Source organism: Culex pipiens, chromosome 3 (assembly GCF_016801865.2).
Source record: "Culex pipiens pallens isolate TS chromosome 3, TS_CPP_V2, whole genome shotgun sequence".
NCBI lineage: Eukaryota > Metazoa > Arthropoda > Insecta > Diptera > Culicidae > Culex > Culex pipiens.
The window spans coordinates 114,791,819-114,807,712 of NC_068939.1; the positions used below are offsets into that span (position 1 = coordinate 114,791,819).

Here is a 15,894-nt window from a genome sequence, read left to right on the forward strand (position 1 = left end):
AAATTTTTAAATTAGAAATGAATGAATGTTTGGCCTTTTTGAAATGTTAATCCTGATACCAAAATTTTCATAATATTTTTTGCAAAATGAACATAAAACTTCACAAATGTTTCATTTTTGTTTCAACATTGAAATTGGACCATTACACAGAAAAAAAATGATGGTAATATTCAACCTACCAAATTTTCAACATTCCAAAATTCAACTTTTTTTTCTGTGTAATAGATGAGAAACTGGCATTAGAAGATGTGGGAATGTTTGGATGAAAATGAAAAAAAAACTCAAAATCTCTTGTTTTTCTTTCTTTTATTCGCAGAAATTTTCTGAACTTTTCGAAAAAAAATATTGTTAGGAATGAATAATCATGGACAGTATTTAAAAAAATCGAAAAACGAGAATTTTTCAGTTAAAATTAAACATTAAGTGGCTGTGTCTTGAAAACGGTGCACTTTATCAAAAAATCTGTAAAGTATTTTTCGATTGCAAATTTAATTTTACATTAATAAACAACAAATTAAAACATGCGGATTTTAACCGAAACAAAAATCCGTTTACCTATTTTCCTGAACAGTCCTCATCAATACCTACAACTTTGCCGAAGACACCAAATCGATCAGATTTTTTTAAGTTACAGATTTTCGAATATTTACGTACCATTTTTAAATGGACAGCTGAACCAATTACACCAAATGGCTTTATAGGGAAGACCCTCACAAATAAAAAAAAATAAAATAATAAAATCCATTTCCGGTTAAAAATAGGTTCGTCGAAACTGATCAATCCAACCCCGCTTCTAGACGGGCTTTAATCTAAAAATCTCAAAAAATCAATTTTCAACCAATTTTTGATCAATTAAAAGTATTAGAAACAAAAAAATAAGAAAATTTTAAAACAAGTGAAGTTTTCGTAGAAAAAAAATGCTCATAATGCCTTTCTAAACATAAGAGAGGAGGCAAATCACGCAAAAGAAAATCGCTCCCGAAATTCTGCAAAAAAAAAAATCAGTTTGCTGATGATTTTCTGTGATTTTCCTTGTCAGCACCACTTAAAAATATTTATTTCACTTTGTTTACACACATTGCCCATCTGCAAAATGTGACAGGTCGTTTTTCGACGTGTGACGTTACACTTGCAAGTGTAGTAGTGAAAATGATGTTCCGCCGAATAATCAAGATGATGATTTTTTTAGATTCCTTTTACCGATCTTTCGTGCACGAGAGAGGAGAGCCTTACTCCCTTAGGATTTTTTCTCTTGATGAACGTCCAATGTTTTTCTTTTGATGATGATTATTCTCCATTGCTGTACAAGTCGTAAACTTTATACCGGCACTACATTTTTGCATTCAAAAAATTCATTTAAATTACTTTTTAATAGTTTTTGACACTCTCACCCCGTTCTAGTTGAGTTACCTGAATAAACATTCATCGTTTGCCTTATCCTTGATAAAATTGACAGTAGGGTGTCCAATTTTGCCGGGAAACGGACAAAATATTTTTTAAATCAAGGAATCCCGGGCAATTTTTGAAACAGTTATATAATCTATGTTTTCAATATATTTGTTTTGTTTTCAGGCTTAAAATCATAGATTAAGATCAATTCTATTAATTAATAATAATCTACACTGCAATCTTACAAAGGACAGCAGTTTTCAAAAAGCTTAAAGAAATTAAAAAAAAACCTCAATATATAATCCAATGTTATTAAAATTAAATAAGTGTCAAATTAATATATTTTTTATAATTTTTTTTTAAGATGACATATCTAGAAAAGGTTTAAAAAAACCTTTGAAAATGTCTAAAAAAAAAATCGACAACAAATAAGATTAAACCAGTCAATGTAAAATTTTAGATACCTCTAGTATTTTATGCTTTATATAAAAGATATTTTACAAATCATTTTCAAGTCAGGAGATTATTTTTATAATTTGGAAATCGGTGTACTTATTGTTTTGTTCTGTTTCTGTTTTAACCGAAATCAATCATAAAATCAAAACATTTTGTAAAAAATGACATAAACAGCTATCTAAATTCATTACTTTTGCCTGATTTGCTCTAGTTTCCGATGTTTGATGAATAATAATTTAATATGATTGTTTTTCAGGTTTAAAATCAAAAATATACGTAAATATAATAACAAGTCTTTTTTTAAACAAATAAAATTTGATGAAAAACATTTAATGGGCTAGGCGGTATAAAATAAAATAAAAATCCCGGGATTCGGGAATTCCCAGTTTTGGAAAAATCCCGGATTTTTTGTCCTGAGAATTCCCGGGATGAACGCACTAATTGACAGATTGTTTTTCCTCTTTGCCTATTTTGAGCATTGATTTGATATAAATGTTAATATGCATATTGCTTTCCATTTATGAATTGTAACTATTTGCATCATTTTTATCAATCAAGCTGCAAACGAGAAATACATTTCTTAGCAAAAATGTATTTGCTGAATATTTCTCGGAAACTTATTATACGCAATGAAAATATTTTTTTAAAGTTTTGAAATTCAATCAAAAGTTTCACATAATTCGCCACCCTGTTCCCGTGACCCCCGACCACGTTTCAAGAAGAGTCTCGGAGAGAGAGATCACGCTCTTTGGCGCCACTGTGAGCTTTCCCTTCTCGCTGCTATAGTTGGCGAAGCTTTTTGCCTCCCGGAGCATAATGAATATGTTACGCGCTCATTAAACGACAACTGTGGGGGTGGGTGGGTGAAACGGGCCAAATAATGAGAAAGACATCTTCCGCGCGCGTTTTTGCTAGAGTCATTGTGTGTGTGTGTGTGTGTTTTCGTGCCACGCGTTTGCTCTTCCTGCTTTTGTAATGAGAAGCAAATAAGAGCGATTTGGAAGTCGTCCTTAAGGATCGTTCACCGTGTCGTGGTGGGTTTTTGCTGGTGGGAGAGCATTAAAATTTGATTGGGAAGGATGGAAAAAAAATGAACGGTTCTTAAGTTTCCATTGTATGTATTTAGAATTTAGTTGAAATTTCAAAAATTGTTCATCCTTATGGAAAACTCAAATCCTTTCCAAATAGTTTTAACCGCTCCAACATGTCACGTGGCCTGACGCAAGCCTGACCCAGAAAACGCATTTCAAGCCCCGGCCCGCACTTCAAAATTAATTGAGCAAACAACGAAATTTTCGACCGCTCTTAATCTGCAGTTGACAAGTGAACTCACCATTTCCATTGAATTCACGTCAACAGCGGCCCATGTCAGCCATCGAGTTTAAACCATAAATTTAATCATGGGAAAAATTTGCAACGGTTTCGTTTTTATTTTATATTATTTTTTGCAAAATTGAGCGAGGAAATTGGACGAACATGATGGGAATCCAGAAAAAAAATAAAACAACGAGAAAACATCGCAAACGAGGCAATTAAAATTGATGTCTGAAAATGAGACAAAAGTGCGTACAGGGAACATGTCCTGTGTTGTTCTGTGACCGGTGGAGGAAATTCTCAGCAATGACCACCACTACCACGTGCGCTGCAAGTGTCACGTGTGTGAGAGAATAATGAAATGTAATCATTTGTTAAATGGGATAATAAATGAATTCCGAGCGCGGTCGATTACCTGGACCAGTGGAAGGGAAATTAATCCCGGGGCCGATGACGATGACCAGGAAAAAATAATATTGTTGTGATTATTTTTTGCTGACAAACACAATTTTCCACTTGTAACGAGTGTCATTTTTAATATTTATTATCATTTATCTGATTTAATTGATATGTTAACATTCGTAGAAACAATCAGAAGCTTTTACTCTTTTTAATCAAGTGATGCTTTTTAAACGCGACAAGCTTTAACAATAAATTTTCAAAACCTGGTTAGTTTTCCACACGTACACTTGTCATTTCCCCAAACAATGCAATTATATCCTGAGCAAAGTATTTTCGGCGCAAAATTTATTGTACTACATCAAAAAGCATTTTCCTCCCTTTCTTTTTTGCTCTCATCTTTAGAAGAAGTCAGCCTTTTTTCACCCACAAATTTCTCCCAACATTTAACAGTGATCTCACGTACTCCGAACACCGGATTCGAACAATCGAACGCGACATTGTTTGCTACTAGGGAGGAGGTTGAGGATTTAGCGCAAAAGGCACACGCCAGACGAATTGGGAAATTCGCTTTGGTTCAATTTTTTTTTTTGGGTTCCAGGTTTTCGGGATGCTGAGATGATTCCGAATGGACTGGGCACGATTTGTTGGAAGTTTTTGGGGATTTAATGCTTCAATAATCTGAGAAACGGGGAAAATGTTGAATCAATTGTTGTACAATCAAAAATAAACCTGGAATTATTAAGTTTCATTGTGAAATCGTGCGTTTAAATAGCGTTTTTTCGAAGAAAACCAACAGGAAAAAAAGTTGCTCTAGTTGTTCTCAGTTGAAATAGTTTTAAAAGTAGTTTATGCAACAAGTTGCAAAAAGAGGTTTTTTTCAGCACGAGTCGTAAATTTATCCAACGAGGTTCACCGAGTTAGATAATAACGACGAGTGATGAAAAAATCAAGTTTTGCAACGAGTTCCATACAACGTTTGGTGCAATTCCGAAAAACACCCTTTGAACAGAATTATTGGACAAAGGTCCATGCATTGAATTAATGAATCGATTAAATCAAAAAAATGTTGAAAAGTATAACTTTTCCTAACAAGTGCTGAAAAGATCAACTTTTCAGCATCCATTTCAGTGCTGAAAAGTAGAACTTTTCAGCGTTTGTTTTGAAAAGGGTTACTATTCGATTCTGTTATTTTTGGTACAGAAATGTAGGCTGTTTCGTCGCTCAAGAATGACAGGAAAAGTGAATAGTTTCACGACGGAATTGCAAAAAATTAAGTTTCAAAATTCCAATCAGCAATAAAATATAACTCTTCGTCGTCTAAAGTCATTCTAAGACCTAATAATCTAGCATTGCAAAAGATTAAAATGTTATCAAAAAGTGGTATAATTTTTCTTCATACCGATAGTTGTAGTCAGCGGAACAGCATTTTTTGTAGTTTTTACCATTTTTATAGGTGACTTGACTTGATGGAGTCTTGAAATATGGTTACGGAAATGATCGTCTAATTTCTCACACTTTGGATCTCATTATAAGCCCGAGTAATAGAGAAACCTATCTTTTGATGGGTATAGCGACAGTCAGCGCTTGTGAGTTTTTTTTTCTTTTATCTCGTGATTTTGCCAACAAGAGAATTTGTTTTACTCCTTCTCTTCTACACGTCCACGCACACTCGCCGAAGATTTTTAAGTTTTGTTAAAAAGGCGATAAAAGAACGCGTTTTATTTGTTGTATCTCCTTATCGTGTTTATTGAAATTTTCCCAATTTTTGAGAATGTTTTGTGTAAATTTTAATTCTTTTAATTATTATTTATTTTTTTGGTCGTACATTTGCCGTACCGTACATTTGCATCTTTTTGACATCGAGGATTCAAGATGTCTTGAAGTAAACAAAATACTAACAATTTTTCGAACATTCGCTTGACTTGTTTGGACCACATTTATGGGAAAATAAAAAAAAAATTGAGGAACTCCCTAAACATTTGTTTGATTTGATAAAGGTATTAAAAGGATACTCAATTAAGCAATGGGAATACTGCCTTAACTTTATCTTTTAATTGGAATTGGAATTGAAAATTATTAACAAAAACATTAGAACCTTTAAAAAAATATATAAACAAGCATTGAAAAGTAGGCAACACTGGTTTGTACTATCAGGTAATAAAATAGATTCATTGGTTCTCTAGTGAACGGCCCGAGCGGTTTAGGCTTTCAGGATTTTTGTGAAATTTACTCGTAGAGTCAAAACAGATCAGTAAACTTCACTTATTTGTATATTACACTTTTTAAAGATTACATTTTTGCGGTAACACTCTCAACTTTTACGCGCACGATCATATCACTCAACTATTTGTTGCTAATTTCATTAAGACCTTCGTCGAGCCAATTCTCTACGTTGAAGCCAGACTTGTCCTCCAGACCTCTTCGCCGAGCCATGCCAGACCCGAACTCCTAAGTCCCGGGTGGACTCTTCACGGCGGCTAAGTCCCGGCGGACTCTTCACAGCGGCTAAGTCCCGGCGGACTCTTCACAGCGGCTAAGTCCCGGCGGACTCTTCACAGCGGCTAAGTCCCGGCGGACTCTTCACAGCGGCTAAGTCCCGGCGGACTGCGGCCTCCACCGCTAAGTCCGGCTGGACTGGGGCCTCTGCTACTGGTGGCTGCTGGCGGGTCCGGCTGGTCTGGGGCTTCTTCAGGATCTGGAACTGGACTGGGCTTGAACTGGCTGGAACTGACTGGAACTGACTGGAACTAACTGGAACTAACTTCCTCCTCAAGAATTTTGGGGTTTTTATAGTCAGTCCCCGAAAACTCTACTAAATTTTGTTCTACTAAAAGTGGTCCGTTTCGATGAGAAGCATCGATGAACCTCATGAATTAAATTATGCAGACCTCTGCAATTCTTCATGACTTTCCGTATGGTGTAGTGAGTACACCTCAAAATCGGAAGTCATGGGTTCGAACCATTGTCGTGAAACTTTAAATTATGTTATTGGAATATCAAAATTATGTTCCTAAAACATTCTCCAAAATGTTGGTCAATAATGAGAAGGTCGAATTCTCCATTGAACAAACATGCCAATGAATTTGGTTAAGCCACACCCTTAACTTCCCCTGTGAATAACATCGCACATTCATAATTGAAAGCTTAACCATTTTTTTTGATTGCCTAACAATTGGCGAAATTTAATAAAGGGCTTTTCGGGTGAGGATGACTCATGATCCACACCTGTACATAAGCTTAATTATTTGTCGCGCAACGCGAGTCGACGGGTAAAATTATTTATGCTTGCGTAAGCGCGCATGGTCAGAACTGTGGTGAGGTTCGAAAAATGGACAAATTTAATGATTTAAATTTGAGGTCGCTGCATTCCCCCACACTTACCAGCTAGATGTTTGTATTCTTGAAAAGCATTAAGAACATCTATCGAAAGTTATTTGTAGGTTGAAATAATATTCCCAAAGTCAATAATTTAAATTGTGTAAAAATTACTTTGCAAAAATTCATAAAAAGATACTTTAAAGGCTGGCTATAAAAAATTGATTTAAAAAAATGGTTTGGTTAATCTCCCCCACACTTATCAGCTAGATGATCGTCTGAAAGAAATGATCATCTCTGGAAAGAATATTGTCGGGTGTAGTGATCGTGCGGTTTACAATTTGTTCTTCTTGTGCTTTCTTGTAGATTGCTTTATAATATAATTGTTCTTTTGATTTTTCTCCTGTAAAAATTATTTGCGTTACTTTTTTGATCTTCTGTCCTGTTAAATTACTTGAACTACTATTTTGAACTTCTCTTGTAAAAATATTTTCGTTGAAACTGATTTAAATAAACTTGCATTTGAAATTAATTTTCATTATGTCTCCTAAAAAAAATCATTGCATTTTTCCCACTGTAAGCTAAATTTGTTGTTGTAGAACTGTGTTGATCGGCTGGTTATTATCGTCGTCGTCTTCCATCAAAATCGTCTCTATCGTGAGGCTATTCATTCCACAGTGACTTGGTCAATTGATCAGTTTTCGAGGCTAAGGTGTTGAATTTCGTCGATTAGTGCAATTGTCGTTTCCATCATGAATTATGCTTCATAACTCAACTGTGAGTTGACTGTGGTCAATTTTGAGAGTGCATTGACTTCTCACTTGCTGAGTATTGTGAATTGTTCGTAATTTTTTGTCCAAAATTGACTTTTCCAGTTGCTTTGTATCTTTGACAATCTCAAATTATTGACATCGGTTGATGTAATTCTTTTTTCAAATGTTTAGGAAATGTTGTTTGTCCAAAATTGTCTTTTCGTTTAATTTGCAACTTTGGCTATTGTAAATTAATGACATCGGATGATGTTATCATTTGTTTATCATGATCTTCTCCTTTTCAATAGTTTCAGACGTGCAGTATGATCTCAACTTGCATTTTTGTTCCATAATTGATGTTTCAATCATCTTTACTTCGCTTAATTCCACATTTCGATTTAGTAATTTGTTTTACGTGAATGTCTCGTTATAAAAAATGCGATTTAATTCGACTTGATCCTCATTGATATGACCTTTTACAACAACATCAACACCGTTACCTGTCCAACCTCCCGCATGACTTTGCCACTCACCATCTTGCCATCACAAACTTCTGCATACGAACGCGTCGATCATCCTTGTGTCTCTGCCATACTTCAGTTTTTTAGTTTTGTTTCTCCCACACAAATTTCTTACTTGTTTTCTTCGCATGAATACTATTTTATAATTTTCAGGAATCTATCATTTAATTTATGTGCAAAATTGAAATTAAAATTTACTTACAATTTTATAAATCTTGTTGATATTTTTATATGAAATCAGTTCTATTATTTTTAATACAAAAAGAAATCAGTTCTAATTGACTATTATTTTTATACTTGAATAAAAAAAATTACTCTATAAAGTTTTTCATTGATCTATACATCCTATCATCTTGTCATTGCAATACTGCGTATGTTAAAATATCCATTCTGTTCTTCCAACTTTTTATGAAATCTGTACATCACTTTGTGTTTTCAAATTTGTCAAACCCATTAAATTAATTTGTTTATTTTAGCAATTTGCAATAAATGCTGAATTTGCAAGATAATTAGTTGGTTCAATTATCATTCTAATGATAACGATCTGTTTTTTTTCCTCTGAATTTTATCAGTTTAAAGGTGTTTTTCCCTTGAAGCATTATTTTATCCCTTGATTTTCCCTTGAAGCGTTATTTATCCATTCCCTTTAATTTTCATTTGACTATCCCCGTAAAGTGCAAATGTTTTGAAATGTTTTTAACATATTGAATCCCCCCATGGATTACAACTGTTTGAAGCTTTATTCGACATAAAACTCTCCCCATAGAGTACAATTGTCTACTTTTTAATCCCTTTGGCGTTGCTTTATCAGTTTATGTATCCCTAGATCGGAACTTATACCGTTCTTTCCGATCTTTTTAGATTCCCCACGATGTACTCACAAATTTTACCCTTTCTTGAGCTGTAGTCCATATTCGTCTTTGCAAGCGTCCTTGCTGATATTGTTGTCTTCTTGATTGTTTTCCAATGGTTTCCTGTAAATCCTTCGTATAAGCGTATGACATTCTGAAAATATATTCTTAATATTTTGTTAAGTAAATTATAAAACACATGTTTACATTCAACATTCATTCTGGGGTGCACCTCCCTTGTCCAATTATTCTCACACACATTCTTACTTGCATACATGTTGTTTTGAAACATTTAATAATCACACCATCTTCATTTGCCTGTCGTTCAAATTTCATTATTGTTCAGTCCGTTTAATTTGTTTTTATTTGTAGTTAAAAATTGCGTCATTGTTTTTCTAATACCCTGTTAACCCATTTTAGCTCAATTAAGTATATTCCCAAAATTGCAACCCAACAGCTTCTTAATTGTTTTAACGTGTTTCATCACTGCTTCATTATTATGTTTATATTTGATCATAATCGCTTCACGTGTCAAAAAAAAAATTATGTATAAATATATGTATTTTATGTCCCGCCCGTGTGGATCAATCGGACCGCGCACTGGACTCACAATCCAGAGGTTGCCGGTTCGAATCCCGCGGCGGGCGCTCTAAAATTCTTTGTGTAAATATGGGTATTCGGCGCCGTCGCTCCGTGCCATACTTTCATACACTTAGGAGCCCAGGGCGGCACAGTCCTTGTAGATAAGAAGGAAGACACTAGTGGTTGGTACTAGCAATGGTGGCCGACAGCTATAAAGTCAACTTCGTTTCGTATAAACTCAGTACTGGTATTTTTCTTAATCTGTTTCTTGTTTAAATCCCATCAATTTTATCATTTGTAAAACATCTTTCATCACAATTCATAACATTCTTGTTTGCGCATTTCTTTTTTTTTTTTAAATGATCATTCATATTTTGTTTAACTCAACATTCATTTATCATATCAAATCAATCATATATTCTTTTTTCATGTTTATTTTTCTATATAAAAAATCGGTATTTATAACACATTTGTTTGATTCATTTAGTTCTCTTGATAACAATCGTTTTTTTCTAATTCATCAATCATATCAGTTCAATAAGTTTATTATTATTATTATTTTTTTTTAATGTACATAAATAATCCCGTGTGTTAAAATAAATATTTTCATTCATTGCAGTCTTTAGATATTGATCGTTTATGATACTATGTCATTCATTGCATAACTCGCTTATTTTTTTTACTTTATTTTAATGGTACTGTAATTGTCAAAAATATTTGTCTTGTATTGGAGCATTTAATTTTAAATTTTGTTAATTGTATATTGTTAAAAATATGTTAAATGTATTTTAATACGGGTACATTCTGAACTATCATTTAGTGATATGTTAATCATTATATTTTCTTAGTCTATTATTATGTACATCTTCAAATTTGTTTCCATTTTTAATAGTGGTCGTTTGATCGCTGTTGAATTTAACGATATCATAAGGGCCTCGCCACTTATTTTGTAACTTTTGACCAATTCCTGTTTGTACCATTTGTACCAAAACTCTATCTCCCCACATTGGTACCCAATCATTTGTCTTTTTGTCATAAATTTCCTTTCTCTTTTCTTTTGACAATATTAAGTTGTTTCTAGCAGTTTCATGAGCCTCCTTGAATATATCTTTCATTGAACAAATATAGTCGTCATAATTTAAATCTGAATCATTGATTTTATAAATTGTGCTTGGTATAGTAGCTTTTCTTCCATACAAAAGTTCATAGGGAGAATATCCAGTTGATGAATTTTCTGTAGTATTGTATTCAAACATAAAATATGGTATCAATTCATCCCAACATTGTGGATCTTTGCCAATAAAATTTCGTAAATAAATTTTTAACTCTCTATTTGATCTCTCAACTAAATTAGCTTGAGGATGATATGCACTTGTAACGATCTTTTTAATGTGTAATATTTTGCATGTATGTTGCAATAATTTGCTTACAAAGTTTGTACCTCGATCGGTTACAACTTCTTTAGGAGCACCAAATTTACAAACAAAGTTTTCGACAAAAGTTCTAGCAACAGTAGTACTTTCTTGGTTTTCCATGGGAGCTACAATCAAAAATCTTGTCAAATCATCTTGTATCACAAGACCACAATTGTTTCCATTATTAGAAATTGGTAACATAACCACATCCATATAAATTTTATCAAAGGGTTCATACGATGTTGTCGTAATTTGCATTGGCATCTTATTTGCTGGCCATATTTTATTCTTTTGACAAGAATCACATTGCTTTACATAATTCAAAACATCTCTTCGCATATTTTCCCATGTAAAAAGAGGACTCATTCTTTTAATCATTCGTTTACCTCCGACATGACCACCCAACGGTGCGTCGTGAAAATCTTTAAGCACTTGATCTCTGTCTTCTGGCTTTATATAAACTCGTTCATTTTCTGTTGCATATAGTGTAAATGACTTTGAAAGTTTCATTGCAAAAAATCGTAATAAGTTTAGTTCCAACTCTGTTTTAAATATTCTATGAGAAATAATTTGTATAACTGATGCATCTTTAGCAAAATCAGGATAATCTTTAAAGCTTTTAAATAAACCATCGAAAAATTCTTCATTTTTAACTGCTGAACGATATGTTCCATTCAAAATTAAACCCCAAATTTTCTTTTGCGGGAATACAAATATATTTTCATTGGTGTAATCCTTAATACCATGTGGAAGGTCAATGTATTTACTCAATTCTTTGTGTACCGTAACACTGTTTAATATCATAAATGTAGCTTCGGCTTGTTCAAATGGTATAATATTTTTAGAAAATTTTAAAACGGTAAAATCGATATCTGTATCTTGGAAATCCTTGTAGGTAAATGTTTTATCGTTGCTATCATCGTCATTATCTAAATTTATGTCAATTTGTTGAAGTCCATTCATATTATTATTCCAATTAGTATTGTTTCTAGATGAATTCTGTCTGTTTGAAGTATTTGTAGAGTTTTGATTATCTGAAATATTTTGTCTATTTTGTTTTGCTTGTTGACGAGTTGTAATTGCTACTAATTTTGATGCTTGTTTATCATCTGCATGATCTTCATCATTATTTAAACGTGAGAGAAAATCTGCAACCACATTTTCCTTTCCTTGCTTGTAACGAATTTCACATCCAATGCCTTGGATTTTCAAACGAAGCTTTGTCAACGTTGGTGAAGTTTCCTTCAAATGCCATAGAGCTACCAACGGCCTATGATCTGTGTAAACGATAAAATCTTGGTTATAAATAAAATGTTTGAAGTGGTCTACTGCCCAAACAATAGCAAGTAGTTCCTTCTCAATAGTAAAATAGTTTCTTTCAGCCCCGATAAGCGCACGACTTGCGTAAGCGATGGGGTGATCATTTGACTTCTCATTAGTAAGAACTGCTCCGATAGCATAATCGCTAGCATCAGTTGTCAAAACAAATTTGTCATTGTAGTTCGGTCTAACTAAAACTGGTTCTGAAATTAAATAGTTCTTTAATTCTTCAAAAGCATTTTCACATTCTTCTGTCCAAATAAATTTCACATTTTTCTTTAATAATGCATTAAGTGGCTTACGTTTATCTGCAATGTTTGGAATAAATTTTCCATAAAAATTAACAGTTCCCAAAAATGATCTCACATTTTTAATCGTCTGCGGCCTTTTCATGTTTTTGATTGTATCAATATTTTCACTAGTTGGTCGAATCCCTTCTTCACTAATAATATGACCTAAATATCTGACTTCTTTGTGTAAAATTTTACATTTTGATGGTTCAACTTTAAATTATGTTCATGTAATGCATTCAAAACTTTATATAAATTTTCATTGTGTTCTTCGATAGTTCTACCGAATACAATAATATCATCCAAATATACAAACGCATTAACTGGTTGTATTTCATAAATAAGTGTGAATGTAAATTTTTGAAATGTTGATGGACTATTTTTCAGTCCCATTGGCATTCTTAAAAATTCATAATGTCCTAGAAATGTTGAAAAAGCGGTTTTCGCAGCATCCTTTGGGTTGATTGGGATTTGATAAAATCCTGATTTCAAGTCAATAGTTGAGAAATATCGAGCTTCTCCAATACTGTCCAAAATTTCGCTAATAAGCGGTATAGGATACACAAATGGTTTAGTAATTGTATTTAGGTCTCGAAAATCCACTACAATTCTGTAGCGTTTGTTGCCTTCGGCGTCTAAGTCTTTCTTTGGGATGCATAATACCGGTGCATTCCACGGACTTTTACTTGGGCGTATTATCCCTAATTTTAGCATTTCTTCCACTTGTTCTTCTACGTGTTTCTTGGTGGCTTCAGGAAATCTATATTGTCTTTTGTTAATTGGAATTTCAGTTGTTGTCTCTATATCGTGCATGGTTAAATTGGTATAAGTCAACTCGTCACCTTCTAAATAAAATATTTCATTAAAATCATGCAAAATATTATTAATTTCTTGATTGATATCACCTTTCAAGTGGTCTGTTTTAACCAATTCATAAATTTTTCTCATTCTGTCGTTGCCTGTAAGTTTTTCATGCTTCATGTTTTCAATCACATCATAATCCCGATCATTTTCTAAATTCATCTCTTTTGGGTAATCTTGGTTATCATTACCAATTTCAATTTGATCGTCATAATACTCTTCAATGCACGGTTGGATTCTGCCATTGCAGCCATTGTCATTATCATAATTATTTCCATTATTTTCATCATAATTTGTATTAAAATTGTCATAACTATTTGCTCCAATACCTGTCATATTTACTTTGTTTATATTTTCAATGTCATTGATTCTAAATAAATTGGTCATTTCATGATTATTATATTGCATATTATTTGTGTCAGGCGTTCGTAAAACTATGTTGTCGAAACTTTGACTAATATATAAGGTGTATTTCTTTAGAAAATGTGCTCCAAGAATTGCATCATCAGCGAAATGCTTCAAAATATAGAACTTTTCTTCGTATTTTGAATTTCCTATAATTAAAATCATATTTACAGATCCTACTGTATCTTCTGCTATTCCATGAACCCCTCTAATGGAAATTCTATCGTTGAAATCAATGTTAGTTAAACGCATATTACTAACCACATCCCATCTTACAAAATTGTTACATGATGCGGAGTCAATTATAAATTTGTGAAATTTTGTTGGCCTTGCCAAGGTAGCAATATTTGCATAAAATATTGAATCATTATTGAAATTGATTTTTAATGTTTCATGTGGTGGAATGTATTCGTTAAATTGCAGTTTAAAATTATTTGGAATTTGATTTTTATTGCGTCGACTATTTGTATAAGTTCGTTTTAAAGTGCTCTTTGCAGTATTCGTTTTATAACATTCATAAAATTTGTTAGCTTGATAATTATTTCTTTGATAAAAATTTGTATTTTTATTGTATCTGAAATTTCTGAATTTTTTGTCAAAATTAAGTTTTGAATTTTCAGTACTAGCAAGTAACCTTTGTTCGAGAGTTCTTAAAGACTCTCTGTCAATTCGTTCATTTTCTAAAAATTCTAGCAAATTTTCCAACTTCATATGACGGTTATTCGTGGCAATTTCTTTGATTTCATTATTTATAACTCCAACTATAAAGTGGCTTTTTAAGCTATAAGCTGTAAATGAATTTTCGTTGTAACTTTGATCAATTTTTATGATTTCGTATTTTATGTCGAGAACTCTACCTGCGTATGATTTAAATGTTTCATCCCGTCCTTGTTTCAGAGTTTCAATTTGTTCAATTATACTACCAAAAGTAGTTTTGATACCAAACTCTCTAAGTAAATTTGCCTTGGTTTCTTCCCAAGTGGTTGCATAAATTCGGTTAATACGTGCTGCTGCTTTAAATTTTAGTTTCATAAAAACAATATTTAAAAATTTACTCTGATCTTCGCCTTCAGGAATTTGATCAGCATAATAATCTATTAATATTAAAAATTGCTCTAGTGAGTCTAATGACCCATCAAATTCTGGAATAAGCTGGATTAAATCCGTCATCTCCAAATTCGCCATCTTTAACGGTGCACATCAACAAGAGCTTTTGCACCAAGATTTTTGTTACAGATATTTTAGTATTTTCGAAACTACGGGAACTATCGATATAATGTTTTATTCATCCCCTAAAGTACTGTCTACTAAGTGATTTACAACAAAATTTGCCTGTTTTTACAATCAGATTTGTGCAGGATTGGGTCCGTAAGTTTGTCAATTTTGGCATAAGAAGACAACAACTTCCTTGGTTGCTGTGCACCCTTTTAAGCGTGTTTTTAACTATTTACATCAAATTTCGGTATAACTTTTGTTTACTCACCCTAAACTGCCAGATTTCCATGGTCGTCTTCTTGGGTGTCCGATGCGGCCGAATTTCGTCTCCAGTTGATCCAGATGATCTCGTCATTGTTGAATCCCTAGTGTTGTCCATCGTTGGCCGGTTTTGAAATTTTCGATGCTTCTGCCATTGGTCGAGCCCGTTTTGGTTCCATCTCGTACTGCTGCACATTTGCTTCCATCTTAGAACTCCTCACATAACATTTTCTTCAATTTAACGTTTTTTTTTACACTATTTTAACTGTTTGTTACTTCGCGAAATCATTTTGTTCATTAATTTTCACACATAGTCACATTTTCAACTCTCGGTTTTGTCCAATCAAAATGGCGTGTCCAAACACACACAGCGTTGCTTTCCGCTAGTCACCACCTGAACGGCCCGAGCGGTTTAGGCTTTCAGGATTTTTGTGAAATTTACTCGTAGAGTCAAAACAGATCAGTAAACTTCACTTATTTGTATATTACACTTTTTAAAGATTACATTTTTGCGGTAACACTCTCAACTTTTACGCGCACGATCA

At 33.1% G+C, this 15,894-nt stretch overlaps 1 protein-coding gene and 1 long non-coding RNA gene across 2 annotated transcripts in view; one reads left to right on the forward strand and one right to left on the reverse strand.

The window, feature by feature from the left end:
- LOC120413993 (protein couch potato) overlaps positions 1 to 15,894 on the forward strand; it is a 363,237-nt gene that overhangs the window by 277,089 nt on the left and 70,254 nt on the right. The window lies entirely within an intron of this gene.
- LOC128093552 (uncharacterized) lies at positions 7,171 to 10,320 on the reverse strand. Its single transcript, XR_008212582.1, has 2 exons — positions 9,208 to 10,320; positions 7,171 to 9,154 (listed from the first exon to the last, which is right to left on the reverse strand). It is a non-coding gene; the product is annotated as an uncharacterized LOC128093552 (long non-coding RNA).